This window comes from Jatropha curcas, chromosome 11 (assembly GCF_041381405.1).
Source record: "Jatropha curcas cultivar XTBG-Jc1 chromosome 11, XTBG_Jcur_1.0, whole genome shotgun sequence".
NCBI lineage: Eukaryota > Viridiplantae > Streptophyta > Magnoliopsida > Malpighiales > Euphorbiaceae > Jatropha > Jatropha curcas.
In genome coordinates, this window is record NC_143161.1 from 22,372,574 (window position 1) to 22,380,871 (window position 8,298).

The window sequence follows — 8,298 nt, forward strand, 5'->3', positions numbered from 1 at the left end:
ATTTCATTCAATTTGGAGACATAGAAGAAGAAGAATAAGAAGAAGAGGAAACGTGGAAGTAGAAGAAGATGGCAAAAGTTGTGCTCAGTAATTGATAGTTGCTTTATTAAAGCAACTAAGGGGGTATTTTGGTCTTTCTTCAAATAGGAGGGATGTATGTTCTTTTGATGAAAATTTATATTTTAAGTGTGTTGCCAGTGCAACATTGGTAAGTTTGTCATTTATGAGCACCACTGAGTTTTATACTCAGCGCGTCGATTTTTATCACGCGTAGGTTGAAGATCGTGGTTGCTACTTGAAGATTAGAAGAGTAATATCAAAGCAGAAGTGACTAATTTGGTAGTAGTAGATTGAGATTTATGTAATTAAGAATTATGGCATGTATAATTATTACATTTTCGGAGATTATGTTATTTGAATTATAACTTAAGCATGTAATGATAAATTAGTTTGGTGTGCATATTTGGAGATAAGCATGAGATTTTATTTAATGTTTGGATATAAAATATGTTTAAGATAGTTGGTATGATTAAGAACATAAGGACTTGATATATATATATATATATATATATATATATATATATGTACATAATGAATATATTTAAGTGATGAATATTAAAATGTTATTGAGGAATTATGTAGTTATGAAATTATAGAAGTGCTATTGTGTTGTTATTGGAGTTTGATGGGGTTTGGAGTTTGAATTTGGGAGTGCTTTGTATTCATATGTTTGGCAACTTCTATTTTTAGGGGAAACTCTTGCAGTTTTTCTGTAGGATTCTCCCAAATCATTTTCAAAACAAAATATTATTACTTGCTAAACTTGTGAATACTAAGTCACTTCTAATTCATAATATGGTTGTATGAGTTATATGTAGGGTAGGACGGTGCCTCCAGCACCGAATGTGGCATCCACCGTCGGGTCTTTCGGGATTGGGCGGCAGGTGTTACATTGCCAGTTTGGCTAGGTTTCTTGTATTTTGAGGTCCCTGAGTCTTCTTTTAGTTGCCCCATTTGGATTAAATCCTCTACCTTGGTTGCAGTAGCAATGAGTGACTGGAAGGTAGGTAGGTACTGAGTCTGCAATTGTTGCTGGTAGACAGGCAATAGATTCTTGATGATTATGTCTACTTGTTCTTGCTCAGAAGGCCGGTTGATCATTTGGGCGGCCTTGGCCCTCCACCTCGTAAGGAACGAGGAAAAAGGTTCATTGTTCTTTTGTTTGGTGGTTTCCAGCTCTCTCCGAGTGACATCCACCTCCATATTATAGTGATATTGTGAATTAAATGCATTACAGATGTCCTCCCAGGTCTTCATTTTAGACCGATCTAGGCTAACAAACCACCTTAAAGCAGCACCGGTGAGTGATTGTTGGAACAACTGAGCAAGGAGCTTGCTGTTTAGTCCGAACGGGTTTAGTGCACCCACATACATTTTCAAATGAGTTTTAGGACAAGTGGTTCCATCAAATTTGTCCATGTTGGGCATTTTGAATTTTGTGGGCAGTCTTGCTTCGGGGAACAAGGACAAGGAGTCCATGTCCACCACCTCCTTGTGTGTCTTGAGAGTAGTGATAGATCTTTCTAGGAGTTCTAGTTTCTCTCTCATTTTCTGAGCTTCTAGCTCAGAAGCAGTTCTGGAAGGCATGTCATCCAGGTTAAGGGTAGGGTTCGTTGGTTCAGCAGCAGGACCCTGATTGAAGGTAGCAGGTCCACTTCCCCCGGCGGAAGCCCCATTTCCATTTCCATTACCCAGTTCAGCTATCAGGGCAGTCCTTTGGGCAGCCAATGCCTCATTCATTCTGGCCTCCATCTTGACCTCCAGTTGTTCGATGAGGGTTTGGATGTCGAAGATTGATGCCATTGATGCAGGTAAGGTTGTAGGAGTTGTAGGTGAAACTGGTGTAGCTGGTGAAGCTAGTGAAGTTGGTGAGGTCGGTGATAGCACTGTGGGCGTGGCTGGCACTGATGCTGGCACTTGAACAAGGGGTACCTGTAAGTATAAAGGTAATTCGATTAGGGTATGGTGGGTAGTATTTGTGTATCAGGGTAGCTGATGTGAGGTAGATCGACTCTTTGTCCAACTGTGCATGACTAAGAAAAGGGTCTTTTGTGTTCCTCTTAATGTGATGATATGTCATGAATGCGCACAACATCACGTCATAATCCGTTTATGGTATGATTCACATCATTGGGTGCATACAGTCCTAAAGGATAGGTTTTATAGGCTATGACACAAATAGAGAATAGGCTTATAAAGGGACCCTTGAACCTTGAGCATGGATATACCTAACCACATGTGAAACAAAGAGTTTCGCGTGGGTCCAACGGTACGCATACTCATGGGCCACCCCCAAAAGGATTAGGGATGGTTTGCGGTAACAGGGAGGACGCTTTGGCTGTCCGTCGACATAATCAAAGAGACCTGCCGATCAGCGCTACTTGCTATCCAGACTCAAAAGTTTGAACAGAGAGAGAAGAAATTCATTTTTTATGCAATGGAGAAAAAGATTCTCAATCGTGCAAATAAATCAACAAATTAAAATGATTTAATTAAATTGTACAATTAAGTCCAAATTATCCTCGTCTCGTATTCTTAAAGAAAGAATACTCGATTCAATGTTAGGGTACCCTGCAAAACAACGCATAGTAAAATAATGCCCTAAAGAAGGGCAGGTTAGTTTACACAACAATCGTAGTCCACTTTATGCAAAATGATTACATAAGTCTCCCCAGCAGAGTCGCCAAACTGTGAACCCCTCCCCCAAATATCACATGCATATGAATGCATGTGACTAAAGGCAGAAATGCACGTGAATGTATGAGTCGCCACCTTGTTTAATTATTTTAGGGTAAACTAGGAAAACCCCTAAGTGACTCCAATTTTAATTAACCTAGTTACTAGATTAATTATCCCAATGTTAAGGCATGGTCTACGAACTCGAGGTGGATCCCGAGACTATGTCATGCTGATGAACTAACCTATGAATGGATGCTTTGCAAGGAAGATGATGTAATTGGACCAATGAAAATGTTTATGTGATTTCAACTTGCCGCTCGGGGTTAAATCCCAAACGTGCCCACGTACTTCCGTTTGAATGGAAGATCAAAGTCAACGTAGTTCGATAGGCCTTTTTTAAAGGGTTTTGAATGGGTATGCTTAATGCATGAGTGAGTGTATGCTTCGTGCATTTTGTTTAGGCATTTTGCCAAAAATTGATTGATTTTTAGGCATTTGATGCCAAAAGTGTTGATTTAAGGCTTTTAGCCAAAAAGATTGATTTAGGCAATTGTTGCCAAAAATTGATGTGATTTAGGCGATTGTCGCCAAAATTGATTATTTGAAGGCTTTTAGCCAAAATGAGTTGATTTAGGCAATTTATTGCCAAAAATGTTGATTGGGCGATTGTCGCCAAAATTGGTTGATTTAAGGCTTTTAGCCAAAAGGTTGATTAATTAAAGGCTTAGCCAAAATTTCGATTTAGGCAATTTGTTTGCCAAAAAATGATTATTGGGCGATTGTCGCCAAAATTGATTGATTTAAGGCTCTTAGCCAAAAGATTGATTAATTTAAGGCATTTTGCCAAAGTTTTGATTTGAGCGATTTGTCGCTAAAAGTGGTTAACCTTACTTATAGGCAATTTGTTTGCCGAAAGTGATCAACTGAATTGCAATGTAGGCAATTTGATTGCCAAGAAAAAATGTGTTTAATGAAGGCTATTTAGCTACAATTATTGATTAATTGGACTTAAGCCGGATTTGTTCGAAATAAAGGCAATTTTACCATAGTTATTGATTAACTAGGCTTTTTTGGCCAATATTGTCGGATTTTAGGCTTTAATACCACGATTATTGATTAACCGGGCATCTTAGCCTGAACTTAATTATTTAAGGCAATTATTTGCCAAATTGATGACGTGAAAGCATTTATGCAGTTGTAGAGTTTAGGATTAGAAGAGAAGCATGCATGAAGTGCTAAAATTAAATAGGCAGAGTTTAGTTTATGTACCTAATTTAATCGACGGCCACTTCTTAACTCCAGGTTAAGCTCCTCGTTAAGGGAATATTAATTAATTCAAATTTTAGAGACCAAATAACAAAGCAAGAAAGCAATAAAGCTAACTAAAAAATGCAGAAAAGCAGTAAAGAATCCCAAGGAGCGTAGGGGAGAAGGAGCGTCCGTCAACACAGACTCAGTGAGTTGAAATGAAGACATCGGGGCCAATTTATAGGCAAAAAACGGACTGTTGGGTGGCCTGGGCCGCTGGAGCTCGGCGGCGTGGGCCTCCGGGACCGGCGGCCTGGGCCGCCGGGTCCGACGGCCAAAGCCGCCGTGTCCGGCGGTTTTGCTGATTTTTCATTCCAGAGGTTTTTCCGGGAGTTCCGGACCTCCAAAAAATATTCCGGGACCAGTTCCGTGATCCTCATAATTTTCCGGACGTTTCAAGTACCATATTGGCATACTTCCAGTGAACTTTCCGAATGGCCTCCGACCCGGCCGGACTGTTTGCAGTCCGGGAAAACTGGCTCTTTGAGCCTCAAAATTTGGGTATTCACAATGCTTTGGCCAATTTAGCGTCATCTTGGGAAGAGATTTCGATTATGCCTAAGAAGCTATTTATGATGTCTTCGGGTAGCATCCCGTGTTATGAAGGAGAAAAGATAATTGATATAGAGGAAGAAGATCAGCCATGGTTTCATGATGTCCTACAGTAGATGACTAAAAGGGTTTATCCTAACTCAGCTACTAGAGATGATAGAAGAGCTATATGACGTTTGGCATTTCAATTTACAGTCTTAGATGGTCAGTTGTATAAGGGAATGTCAGACGAGGTATTATTGAGATGTGTATCAAGAAAAGAAGCTGAAGAGATTATGGAACAGATCCATGCAGGGGTTTGCAGCACCCACATGAACGGAAAAGCACTGGCCACGAAGGTTCTCAGACAGAGATTCTTTTGGTTGACAATGGAAAGGATTGTATTTCTTCTGTGAAAATGTGCTTCGAATGCCAAATTCATGGAGACTTGAGTCACACTCCACCTTCAGAATTACATCCTTCTATTTCGCCATTGCGATTTGCAGCTTGGGAAATAGATATCATTGACAAAATTTCACCACCTGCTCCCAATGGACACGAATTCACAGTGGTGGCAGTGGACTATTTCTCAAGATGGGTCGAAGCAAAATCTTGTAAGAACATCAGCGCCAAGCAAATGGCCAAATTCATTTAAAAGAACTTGATCTGCAGATATGGGATCCCCGATCATATAGTAACAAATAATGGAGTTCAGTATCAAGCAAAAGTAAAGACACTGTTGGAAAAATATTGAATTGAACATCATAAATCTTCATTGTATCGATCACAAGCTAATGGGGAAATGGAAGCCGCATACAAGAGCATCAAGAAGATATTAAGGAAAATGGCAGAAAATCATCAAGATCGGGCAAGCAAACTACAATATGCTTTGTGGGGCTACTGGACAACCGCCAAATCTGCGAATGGGGCAACTCCTTATTCTCTGGTCTATGTAATGGAAGTCGTGCTATCGACAGAAATAGAAGTGCAGCCCTTGCGCATAATGATGAAATCCAAGATTCTAGAATGTTAATGGCAGAGAATCATTATCAAGAATTAGCACTCCTAGATGGAAAGAGGCTTGATGCCAATTGATGGATCAGCTATATAAAAGGAGAATAGCTAAGCACTTCAATAGGAGAGTTCATCCGAAGCTACTCAAAGTAGGGGATTTAGTCCTGAAACAAATGCTGCCAAACATTCATGACTCAAGGGGAAAGTTCAAGCCTTACCGGAAAGGTCAATTTCTAATCAAGAAAATGTTTTCAAAATGTGCAGTAAAGCTATCAGACATAGAAGCAATGAATTTACTGAACAAATCAATTTGGATAGATTGAAGAAATTTTATGTATAACTTGAAATTTTTATGGCAAAGCCCAATTAATAAATTCACCTTTTTGTGTTCTTATTAATTTTAAAGCTTGTTATGCTGAGTTTATGTTAACATGCATACATTCAAGCGAAAAGACATTTCATTAGTAATAAGTGCATATATTCATGTAATTGCACTGTTAATAATTGTCTAGTACATTTCATTACAAAGTAGGATAGGAGCATCTGCATGCTAGATCCTAATAGAAATCTAGCAGTCAATAGATCACTCGACTTCGAATCAGCATCGACTTCAAAATAAGCCTGCAGCCACTAGCAGTACAAGTCTAAAGAAGAGTTATCGGCCACATTAGAAATGGGTACAGTCGTGCGACTACACTAGGTGGAAATAAAGCGAGACAGAAACCACTGTGTAATAAGGCTACCCTTGACTCGAGTGTAATCAAGGACAGCTTGATGACGACCGTACTGCTTAGCTACATGGCTGGGATAATAGGCCACTGCCGTGGTCAGTCCACACAGAGGCACATAGAGCACGAAGGAAGAAACTGTAACTCGCTCTATATACCACAAAGGGCAAGTCCATCTGACCCCCTCGGAGGTGAGATCCTAAAAGATAGCAGTCCAGTCTTCAACAGTTTCGCTCGTCAAACGACGATGGCGTCGGACGTAAAATCACTGTCTATAATCAAACATCAAATGCTTCGATGGTGGATCCATCACCTACAGCTTCTCATAGACCCACAACTTCTCATAGGCCCACAACTACAAATGCATTTTTTTTAAAAAAAAGAAGAAAAAAAGAAGAAGCTCGTTAAGTCGAAATCCCACAAGGGGCAGCTTAAGCAAAAGTTAGATCATATGAAAAGAAAAGAATAAAGATAATAAGAAGAAAATAAAAATGCATTTACCTGCAGTAGAAGCGGGCTCCCCATCGAACCAAGTACCGAGCTAGAGTCTCGAGCATGCTCTCCCAGCCAAGTAAAAGTCTCAGCCAGAATAAATGGAAGAGGCATGCATCGCCTAGCCATCTGCTTAACTATGGGCACCAGCCTAAGGCTGCCACAGCCATCAATACCACTAAGTAGCAAGTATTGACTAAGAATGCATAAAAAAAAAAACAATTGAAGGCCAATACGGGCTGGTACGGTCCACACTTAATGCATGATCTACAAACGGTCGCAAGGGCATGACATCAGCTCCGAAGTCACAAGATAGAATCTCATAAGCCGAGAAATTGAATGCATGCAGAATCAATGAAGCAGGGTCAATATTTAACCGGGGCAGCGCAGGAATTTCTTCGGGTACAAGCATTCTCCTAGAAATAATGCTAAGCTCACTAAACAGTGGATAAATCTCAAAGTCGTTATGGCGAAATGAGTTGTCCAAAGGGTCGAAATGGTTAATCAACCACCGTAGCAATTCAGGTTGAACTCGAATGTTCCGGTAATAACTCAGCCCATTGAGTTCGAATGGTGAAAGTAAATCCCAATCCTCATAGCTAAAGCTGCAGAATAATGCTTTAAATCCACGTGCTAAGGCCCGATCCATGAAGAATAAAGAAGAAATGAAGAGTTTGGGGAATTTTTTGACTGAAAGCTTCGTCTAGAAAGAGAGAAACAAGCTTTTGTAGTGTGTATTGGTGTTGTGGGCTTTTATAGTAAGAAGTAAAAGGACAGATTTGACAGTTGGCTTCCATTACAGTACCAGTGGCACAAGCCACAGCATAGTGGTGCATGCCACTAGTTAGCAGACAGCTGGAAAATTTGTTATTTTGCTACAATTCAACTTCCAGACTCAACAAACAGTGCAAATATCAGCTATAAAGCAAAAATACATCAACACCACTCAGAAACATATAAAGAAATTGGCATTTGCCTTTATATAAATAAAATATTCATTCCTTATAAGAGTTCATTCCCCCAAACTGGGTCCAGAATATAAAAAAAGAAGAAAGGAAGAAAACAGAACAAAGTAAACTGGGGCAGCCGACTCAAGACAAGTTCAAACCCGTCTCCTCCGAGTCATCACTGCCAGACTCCTCAGTCTCTTCAACGATAATTAGCCGACGCCCAGCTCCATGACCAGCATGCCTGCCACACTGAATTCCCCGACCATGGCCAGCTGGAGGCACCATGCTGATTCTCTGCATACATTTATAGACATTAGTAATTGCATTTCATGCATACATGGCATATGCATTACATACTTTTCTTTTGTGTTGTTTTTATATACTTACAGATACATGCTCGTCGGAGAGCCTCACCAATGCTAACTTGAGGAGCGCTGCTTTATATAGTTGACACACCTCATTGTAGTTGGCAATAAACACCTGCAGTATAGGACCAGGGCAGCCCATAAGAAAGGGAATAAAATAATTCAAACCCA